Below are 10,965 nucleotides of genomic sequence, written 5' to 3'. Positions count from 1 at the left end.
CTCCACAGTGAGAGACACCCAGAGAGGTTCACAGAGTTACAAGAAGAAGAGAAGAGAGAGGAGGGAGATAGAGGTGACCAGGAAGAGAAGAGGAGGAATCAAAAGAGGCAAGAGCAGTCTAGCTGGTAATCATTTCCCTATTTGTTCTCCACAGTCTGGAACACTCAGAGAGGTTCACGGAGTTCCATAGAGAAGAGGAAGGAAGGAGATAGAGGTGACCTGGAGGAGAGGAAGGGGAGTCAAATGGAGAGAGACCAGTCTAGCCTGTGATCAGTTCCCTAAGTTTTCTCCATGGCCTGGAACATCCAAAGAGATTCACAGCGGTAAGTAGAGAAGAGAAGGGGGAGGGAGGAGATAGAGGTGATTTGCGGGAGAAAAAGGTGAGTCAAAGGGGAGAGGCAATCAAACCAGTAATCACACTCCTAAGTAAAAATGTGTACTGAAGATTGGATTCTTAAAGGTACAGAATTGATAACAAATACCAAAAAGCAAAGATTAAAAATCTAGAGTAGTGGTTAGACTCTCAAAAATACAATATTAAAAAAAATTGCAAAAGTTATATAAAAAATATGAAATTTACTTTAAAAATAGGGGTCCCCCCCCAGGTGATAGTAGGTTTTAAAAATGAAAATTAAAGAAGTAATAAAGAACTTAAAGATAAAAAACATTTAAAAAATTAAAAAATGATAATGGTAAAGTATATCTAAGAATTTCTCTGGAGCTGTTGAGGGCAGTATGTGGTCAGTTCAGTTTCAGATAGTTCCTTGTTCCACCTTATACTTCTTCTCAAGGTCTATAGGTCCCTTCCAATGTAGCCAGTGCTAACTACAGGGTTTTAATCTGTTGCACCTGTCAGTTCCAAAGCTGTTCCCTTTTCTTTATTTTGGCTTCCTCTGTTTGCAAGTCTCTTCAGTATCTTACCTCTACCAGGTCATTTATTTCAGCTCACTTGTTCAGTTGTGCTGCGGGGAGGGAGGAACACTGCAAACAAATATCACTGGCATGTGTGGGGAGTGCTCACAGTGTCTCAGCCACACTGAGTTTACCCCTCCTCACGGCTTGTGTGCTTTCTCGGTCTACACTGCTCAGGCTCCAGGTTGCTCTGCTGGGGAACTGTCTAAAGTGGTCCCTGGGTTGCATGCACTTCCCAGAACTATGCTGTTCAGGTTCCCAGGTACTCCACAAAGGCACAGACTTGGTTGGGCCTGCGTTTTGTGCCCTTCCCAGGTCTGAGCAGCTCAAGCGACCAGGTGTTTGGTGAGCGCGCTTTCCCCAGGTACAGTGCATCTCATCACCTCCCTGGTCCCAGCCACTTGGTTTCCTGGGTGTGCAGCGGGTGTGCCGTGTGTCTTCTCTGGATAGATGATCTCTGGCTATGACCCTCCCCGCGGATGTCAACCATACAGGAGCCAGGAAGACTTGGTTAGCAACTGGAAGCCTCTTTGCAGTTTGGGAGGGGATGCTGTCTCTGGGGCCGAGTTTGCCCCTTTCCAGCCCTGGCTGCCGCCTGCCTGCCTCCCTGCCTCCCTGCCTGGCGATGGGCCAATCCACAGCCGGCTAACTCTCCTCTCGTATTTTCTCAGTCCTTTGTTTTGTGAGTGGGCTGGCAGTGCCTTAGGTTAGAGCTTTTTTAGGGAAAGTTCTCTCTCTCTCTTCTCTATTTTGTTTTTTTCCTCTCTGGCTATCCCATGGTTTGGGTTGTTATCTCACGTTAGCCCCCTCAGATTGCCCTCAGGGCATTCAGGCCTCCTTACCGTAAGCAATGCATTCCGTGCCTCCCTGTTCAGCCCCTGCTTGCTTGTCGTGATGGACGTGAGCATCTGGGTTACTTCTCCACTGGGAGTTGCCATTAGGTGCGTAATCTGTCGGTTTTATTTATTTATTTTTTCCTCCCAGTTATGTTGCCCTCTGAGATTCCAAAACTCCCCACAGACCCACCAGTGAGAGGGTTTCCTGGTGTTTGGAAACTTCTCTTTTAAGACTCCCTCCCCAGGATGGGTATCCATCCCTAACTCTTTTGTCTCTGTTTTTATCTTTTGTATTTTGTCCTACCTCCTTTCCACAACAATGGGCTGCCTTTCTGGGTGCCTGGTGTCCTGGTGTCCTCCTCCAGCATTCAGAAGTTGTTTTGTGGTATTTGCTCAGTTCAAATAATCTTTCAATGAATTTGTGGGGGAGAAAGTGGCCTCCCATCCTATTCCTCTGCCATCTTAGGACTGCACCCTACTTTTTGGTTCTTTATTTAGATTTTTATTAAATATGTAAATGCTTATATGAATCATATGAATCATAAACACGCAGTCATAGAATCACCTCTGAGGTCACTGCTGTTACAAGGAAAATAGATTGGAGGAAGTTGGTGGCTTTCAAGAACACCTCCAACAATGGCTCCTTTATTAAAATGTCTATTGATCACAGTATGTGCTTAGTCTTTTGTCCTCTGACTTGCTCAGCTCTATGCTTATAACTAAACAATGAAGACAGCCTAGTCAATCAGGCAGATTAAATTTCTTTCAATGGCAAAAGAAATGGACCAATGGGGGACACAGCTGCAGGCATCATGCTGGCATCCTGGGCTCATGTATTGTCATTAGCTAAGTGAACTTTCACCTAGGAAACCACACTTTAGAAAACACAGACACAGTAGTATGCCAGGTAGCAAAATTATAAGCAGTATCCCAAAGGGGCAAAGAAAAATGAAACTCCTTTATTTTCCTCTGAGTGGGACAATCACAATTTATACCTGTTGTGTCAGTGTCCCAGTTGCCCTAACATTTCCCCCAGGAAAGCTACACTTCTGATGACTTTTTAAGTATTGTTAACTAGAAGCACACAGTACAGTAGTTCTCTAGCAGTTTCGCATAGAGATTTCCATTTTTCAACTACTTTCAGACCTTGTAAACTGCCATTCGGCTTTCTGTGGGTTTAAATAGTTAAATTTTTTTTAGTAAAAAAATGCTTAAAAAAATTTATTACTTGCCCATACCATGCAGCTTGTGAGGTCTTAGTTCCCCAACAGGTAACTAAGGAATTAGTTAGGAATTGAACCTGGGCCCTTGGAAAGGAGAGATGGAGTCCTAACCATCTCTTGATAAAGGACCACCAGGGAGTTCCTCGGTTTAACTACTTTAGATACTACTTCATGTAAGTGGGATTGTGCAGTTTTCGTCTTTCTGTGACTGGCTTATTTCAGTAGCAAAAATGTCCATAAGGTTCATCCATGTTGTTGTATATAGTAAATTTCCTTCTTTTAAAAGACTGAATAATATTCCACTGTGTATATATGTGTATTTATTGCATTTTCTTAACCTACATCTCTGTTGATGGATATTTGGCTTATTCCCATGTCTTTGCCTTTGTGAATAATGCTACAATGAACCTGGGAGTGCAATATTTATTTGAGATCTTGAGTTTAATTCTTTTAGATAAATTCCCAGAAGTGGAGCACTGGATCATATGGCAATTGTATTTTTCAATTTTGGGGTATGAGGTGATATCTCAGTGTGGTTTTGCGTTGTATTTATCTGATAATTATTGATACTGAATACATTTTATGTACCTGTTTGCCATTTTTATATCTTCTTTGGAGAATTGTCTGTTCAGGTCCAATGCTTATTTTTAATTGTGATACTTGTTTTTTTTTTTTTTTTTTTTTGTTTTGGAAGCATAGGAATTCCTTTTATTGTTTGTGTATTTCTTATCAGATATGTGGTTTGAGGATATTTTCCCATTTTATCTGTGACACTTTCACTCTATTTATGGTTTCCTTTGCTATACAGAAGCTTTTTGTTTTATGTTGTCCCGCTTGTCTACTTTTGCTTTTGTTGCCTGTGCATTAGGTGTAATATGCAAGAAATCATTGCCAAAACCGATGCCATACAGTTGCCCCTCTATGTTTCCTTCTAACAATTGTACAGTTTCAGGCATTGAGTTTCAATCTTTAATCTATTTTGAATTGTTTTGTGTGTATGTGGTTTAAGATAAATATAAAATTTCATTGTTTTTCATCTATATGTACAGTGGTTCATAACATCATTTATGGAAGAGATCATTTTTCCCCATTGTGCATTCCTGGCACCCTTGTTCAAGATCAGTTGACTCTGTGTGTGTGTGTGTGTGTGTGTGCGCATGCGCGCATGTGTGTGTTTTCTGGGCTCTATTCTTTGTCACTGGTCTATATGTCTGCTTGTCAGTATCATAATGTTTTAATTACTGCAGCTTTGTAATATGTTTTGAAATGAGGAGATGTGGTACCTCCAGCTTTGTTTTTATTTTCTCAAGATTGTTTTGGTTGGTCAGAGTCCTTTGTAGTTGCATGTGATTTTTAGGATCATTTTTCTAGTTCTGTAAAAATATGTACATAAATCCTAATAAAAGCCTCTTGATGAAAGTGAAAGAAGAGAGTGAAAAAGTTGGCTTAAAGCTCAACATTCAGAAAATGAAGATCATGGCATCTTGTCCTATCACTTCATGGGAAATAGATGGGGAAACAGTGGAAACAGTGTCAGACTTTATTTTTGGGGGGCTCCAAAATCACTGTAGATGGTGACTGCAGCCATGAAATTAAAAGACACTTACTCCTTGGAAGGAAAGTTATGACCAACCTAGATAGCATATTCAAAAGCAGAGATATTACTTTGCCGACTAAGGTCTGTCTACTCAGGGCTATGGTTTTTCCAGTAGTCCTGTATGGATGTGAGAGTTGGACTGTGAAGAAGGCTGAGCACTGAAGAATCAATGCTTTTGAACTGTGGTGTTGGAGAAGACTCTTGAGAGTCCCTTGGACTGCAAGGAGATCCAACCAGTCCATTCTGAAGGAGATCAGCCCTGGGATTTCTTTGGAAGGACTTATGCTAAAGCTGAAACTCCAGTACTTTGGCCACCTCATGCGAAGAATTGATTCATTGGAAAAGACTCTGATGCTGGGAGGGATTGGGGGCAGGAGGAGAAGGGGACGACAGAGGATGAGATGGCTGGATGGCATCACTGACTCGATGGACGTGAACGTGAGTGTACTCCGGGAGATGGTGATGGACAGGGAGGCCTGGTGTGCTGCGATTCAAAAGGTTGCAAAGAGTCGGACACGACTGAGCGACTGAACTGAACTGAAATCCTGATAGGATTTCGATAGGAACTGCATTGACTGTTTATATCAGTTTCCATAGTATGAATATTTTAACAGTATTAGTCTTCCAATTCATGAAAGTGAGTTATACTTCTACTTATTTGTGTCTTAAGTTTTTAATCAATGTTTTGCATTTTTTACTGCATGTCTTTCCCTTCTGTGATTCATTCTATTCCTGTATTTTATCTTTCCTTAATTTCCCTTTGGGGTTTTCACTGTTAGAGTATAGAAACATAACTGTAATGGTTCTCAGCAGTGTCTCTGGGTTCAGCAATAGGAAAATAGGGAAGGTAGTGAGGAGCCTGGTAGGCTGCAGTCCATGGGTCGCTAGGAGTTGGACACGACTGAGCGATTTCAATTTCACTTTCATGCATTGGAGAAGGAAATGGCAACCCACTCCAGTGTTCTTGCCTGGAGAATCCCAGGGACGGGGGAGCCTGGTGGGCTGCTGTCTCTGGGGTCGCACAGAGTCACATATGGCTGAAGCGACTTAGCAGCAGCAGCAGCAGCAGTGATTATTGCTAGTGCCAGGAGTGTACGCAGGCTTAGCTGTGGGGCCATAGGTGAATGCACAGGGCAGTGGTGTATGCATCATGGCAAGGGCAGGGCCTGTGATAGGATCTGTGGATGATCGCAGGCACAAGTTCAGTCGCTGAGGTCAGAGCTGGTGGCATGTGCATGCCTGGCTTCAGGACCAGGACTAGCTTTGCTGCATGTATGATGGCTGTGCTGAGTTCCAGGGAGGCACTAGCTGTCATGGCTCCTGTTAGGGAGGGTGGAGGGACTCAGCACCAGGAGTCTGAGACCTTTAAACCTTTGGGACCCTCTGTGGCGAGAGCTGTGGGCAGATTCAGTGGTTGTGCTGGCTGTTAGTTTCCTCCACGGTTGTCCCTCATTTTACTTTGCACTGCTGTGTTGATGCAGCTTCTTAAGTGGACTCCTGAACTCTATCAGAGCTGTTTTATTCACATCTGTCTGTCCAATTGTTTTCATTGTGGGGATAGAGAGTGGAATCTCCTACGAAACCATCTTGCTGACATTATTCTCTATATACATTTTAGAGTCAGTTTGTTACTTTGTACAAACTTGTTGTTGGTATTTGAATTAGGATTGTGTTGAAACTGAAGATCAATAGAATTGAAATTTTAACAATATTAAGTCCTTCAATATAGAATCATGGTATATGTCTCCATTTATTTAAGACTTTTATTTCTCTGAGAAATTAATATTTTATAGTTTCCATTTTACACATCTTACACACATTTTATTAATTCTCTGCTTTGGAAGAAAAATTATGACCAGCCTAGACAGCATATTAAAAAGCATAGACATTACTTTGGCAACAAAGGTCCGTCTAGTCAAAGCTATGGTTTTTCCAGTAGTCACGTATGGATGTGAGAGTTGGACTATAAAGAAAGCTGAGTGCCAAAGAATCAATGCTTTTGAACTGTGGTGTTGGAGAAGACTCTTGAGAGTCTCTTGGACTGCAAGGAGATCCAACCAGTCCATCCTAAAGTAAATCAGTCCTGAATGTTCATTGGAAGGACTGATGCTGAAACTGAAACTCTAATACTTTGGCCACCTGATGCAAAGAACTGACTCATTTGAAAAGACCCTGATGCTGGGAAAGATTGAAGGCAGGAGGAGAAGGGGACGACAGAGGATGAGATGGCTGGATGGCATCACCAACTCAATGGACATGAGTTTGACTAAACTCCAGGAGCTGGTAATGGACAGGGAGCCCTGGTGTGCTCTGGTCCATGGGGTCACAAAAAGTTGGACACGACTGAGTTACTGAACTGAACCACAATATTTTATGTTTTTATATGTATTATGGATGATGTTGTTTTAGTCACTAAGTGGTGTCTAGCTCTTTGGGACCCTATGGACTGTAACTCACCAGGCTCCTCTGCCCATGGAATTCTCCAGGCAAGAATACTGGAGTGGGTTGCTGTTTTCCTCTAGGGGATCTCCCCGACCCAGGGGTGGGACTTGTGTCTCCAGTATCTCTGCACTGGCAGGCAAATTCTTCACTGCTGAGCCACCTGGGAAACCATTATGGAAGATATTTTATTTTAATTTCCAATTCTTGATTTTTATATATTGGAATTTAGTATTGGAATATATTTTTATAGAATCCAATACTTGATTTTTATATATTGACTTGTATTTTGCAAATATGCTCAGCTCACTTATATGCATAATGGTGTTATTGTAGATTGTTTTGGATTTTCTCTGTACATTATAATTTACTCTGCATATTTAATGTTTTCTATGAATGAAGAGAGTTTGATTTCTTCCCTTCCAACTGTACTTCATTTTTATTTTTTCTTGCCTTATTGCACCTCGAAGAGCTTACAGTCCAATGTTGTATAGAAATAAAGAGGATAGGTCTTTTTGCCTTATCCTTAATCTTAAGAGGAAAAATTCAGTCTTTGATCATTAAATGCAGTGTTAGCTGAAGTCTTCCTTGTTATTTTGATGCTTTTTATTAGACTGAAGAAGTTTTCTTTTACTACTATTGTACAGAAAGGCTTAATGAATGTTGATTTTTTTCAATTTCTTTTCTGCATATTTTGATATTTTACATACACTTTCACCTCCTCCTTTTCAGTGTGTATTTCTTTCTTACTCTTTTGCTTCACTGGTCAGAACTGCCAGTAAAATGTTCCAGAAAAATCATGAAACTGGACATCTTTGCCTGCTCAATTTTAGGAGGAAAGCATTCAATCTTTCAGCATTAATTTTTATGTCAATTGTAGGGTGTGTGGGCTTCAGTAGTAGCAGCACATGAGCTCATTAGTTGTGGCTTGTGGGCTCTGGAGTTTGGAATCAGTTGTTGTGGCACACAAACTTAGTTGTCCACAGTATGTGGAATTTTTGCAACCCAGGTATCACACCTGTATCTCCGTGCATTGGCAGGGAGACTCCCAATCCCTGGACTACCAGGGAAGTTTGATATTCTTAATTCTTAAGCTATTTTCTACTTCGTTGATATCAGACTCTCTTTTCTTACTGTATTACTTAGTAAATATAGTACAGTGTTTAGTAGAAGTAGTGATTCAAGCATCATTACCCTGTTTCTTATTTTAAATGTAGTGCTTGTAACATTTTACCATCATATGTTGTTTTTGTGTGTTTTGTTTTTAAATGACTGTCATGCTTACAAAGACTTCTGAAATGCTAAAGGAAGTTATCTAGGCTGAAGGGATAAAATCCTAAAGGGAAAATCAAATATACAAGAAGTAATAAAGAGTACTAGAAATGGTAAATGGAGAAGGCAATGGCATCCCACTCCAGTACTCTTGCCTGGAAAATCCCATGGGCAGAGGAGCCTGGTAGGCTGCAGTCCATGGGGTCGCTAAGAGTCAGACCCGACTGAGCGACTTCACTCTCACTTTTCACTTTCATGCATTGGAGAAGGAAATGACAACCCACTCCAGTGTTCTTGCCTGGAGAATCCCAGGGATGGGGGAGCCTGGTGGGCTGCCGTCTATGGGGTTGCACAGAGTCGGACACGACTGAAGCGACTTAGCAGCAGCAGCAGCAGCAGCAGAAATGGTAGATGTGTGGGTAAACATATATTTAAAATTTAATTTCTATAAAAATGTATTAATTGCTAAGACAGAATAATGTAAATGTTTTATGGGGCTTACACATAAAAGTGAAATCTAAGACAATGTACCAAAGGCATGAGAAAAACATGTTTTTTTAAGATTCTTACATTGTACATAAAATGGTATAATATTGACTTAACAATGACAAGCAAAAAATGCATACCGTAATGTATAGAGAATCATATGAATTTTGTAAAGAGGTATAATTAGAATACAATAAAGGAGATAAAGTGGGAAAAAATAGAAATAATCACAAAAGTTGTTTAGTATTATAAAACTTTTTTTTTCTTCACCAAGAAAGATGATCACACATTTTTTCTGCTTTTAATCTCTACATGATACTGAACTTGGCCTGGGTCTGCTTACTTATACAAAAAAGGTGAATTTTTTGGATTCTTACATATTTGAAGTTCCTAGGGATGGAGTTCTAAACTTGCTTTAAAAATTTGAAGGCACTTCTCTGTTATGTTCTAGCTTGCAGTGATGCCATTCAAATTACTTATATTTCGAATGAAATCAGTTTTGAACCATGAAGTGTAGTTCCAGGGTCCCTGTTTTTACCTATTACATCCCACTGGTTCTTTTACTTCCTCTTGGGGGATGTAGACTTGAATGCAGGTGTTCTGTGAATGAAAGAGGTGGGGAAGTGAGATTAGAGAATTCAATGATTCCACATAGAAGTTTCACACCAGTGCCTCTTTTCAGCTGTGCAAATTTATTTACTGTTACCCACTGCACTGCCCAGTGCCTCTGAAGCCCAAACCTCTTTGGAAAAATGGGCTCTCTTTGGTTTATTACACATGTCTTTCTCTGCCTGGAGTCACCATGTCTTTCTGTGCTTTCTATGCTCTGAGAATGTGTTATACTCCATCATCTGGGGATAAGTTTATATTGTTTAGAAAAGACCCTGATACTGGGAAAGGTTGAAGGCAGGAGGAGAAGGGGATGACAGAGGACGAGATGGTTGGATGGTGTCACTGACTCAATGGACATGAGTTTGAGCAAGCTCTGGGAGATGGTGAAGGACAGGGAAGCCTGAGTGACTGAACAACAACAACAATTGCACTTCCCAGTGCCTCTGAAGCCCAGCGCTTTTCGGAATTGTGTAGGAAAAATGGGTTCTGTCTGATTTATTAGCCATGTCTTTCTTTGCCTGGAGTTACCATGTCTTTCTGTGCTTTCTCTGCTCTAATTGCTGCTACTGCTGCTAAGTCACTTCAGTCGTGTCAACTCTGTGCGACCCCATAGACAGCAGCCCACCAGGCTCCCCCATCCATGGGATTCTCCAGGCAAGAATGCTGGAGTGGGTTGCCATTTCCTTCTCCAATGCATGAAAGTGAAAAGTGAGAGTGAAGTCAGTCGTGTCCGACTCTTAGCAACCCCGTGGACTGCAGCCCACCAGGCTCCTCCGTCCATGGGATTTTCCAGGCAAGAGTACTGGAGTGGAGTGCCATTGCCTTCTCTGTCTCTGCTCTGAGGATGTGTTATATTCCATCATCTGGGCATAAGTTTATATTGTTTTCTCTGTTATTGTGGGGTCATACTCCTAAATTCCACTACTATCTTTCTTTCCTCATGGCATTCTGAGAAGAAGAGGAGAAAGAGAAATTTATTTTTGACATTTTATTTTCTACTCCAAAGCAATCAGTTTAGAGGTAGAATATTTTCTAGGCCCATGCTTATACAGTGAGCACATTTCACACCACACATCTGTGCACCATATCACACTGTTGTGCAAAGTCTACCTAGACTTTGATGACCAGTCTGCATCCTGCATTGACTTACTCTCTTTGGCCTCTTTCAGGGTCTCCCCCCTACCCCCTTTTAAAAAAAATTCTATCTAATTATCTATATATTTATTTTTAGCTCTTTGGGTTATGGCATGCAGGATCTTCGCTGTGGCAGCTTGTGGGGTTTCGTTGTGGCCCACAGGCTTCTCTCTAGTTGTGGCAAATAGGTTTTATTTGCCCCATGGTGTACATCATCAAGTTCACAGACCAGGGATCAACCTGCATCCCATTTGAAGGTGGATTCTTAACCTGGACCAGCACAGAAGTCCCATCAGGGTTGCTCTTAGTTCTGACTTTCCTCAGTAATCTTGGGCATTGCTTTAATTTTTTTCTCCTGGACAACTAGACCAAAGCCATGTAGGTATTACTGTGATTTTCTTATTATTCCTTCCACACCTCACCTGAAACAGTGTAGGATGGGCTCTCCCCACAT

The sequence above is a fragment of the Oryx dammah genome, unplaced genomic scaffold (assembly GCF_014754425.2).
Source record: "Oryx dammah isolate SB20612 unplaced genomic scaffold, SCBI_Odam_1.1 HiC_scaffold_13, whole genome shotgun sequence".
Lineage (NCBI taxonomy): Eukaryota > Metazoa > Chordata > Mammalia > Artiodactyla > Bovidae > Oryx > Oryx dammah.
Note: the sequence above shows the minus strand (reverse complement) of the source record.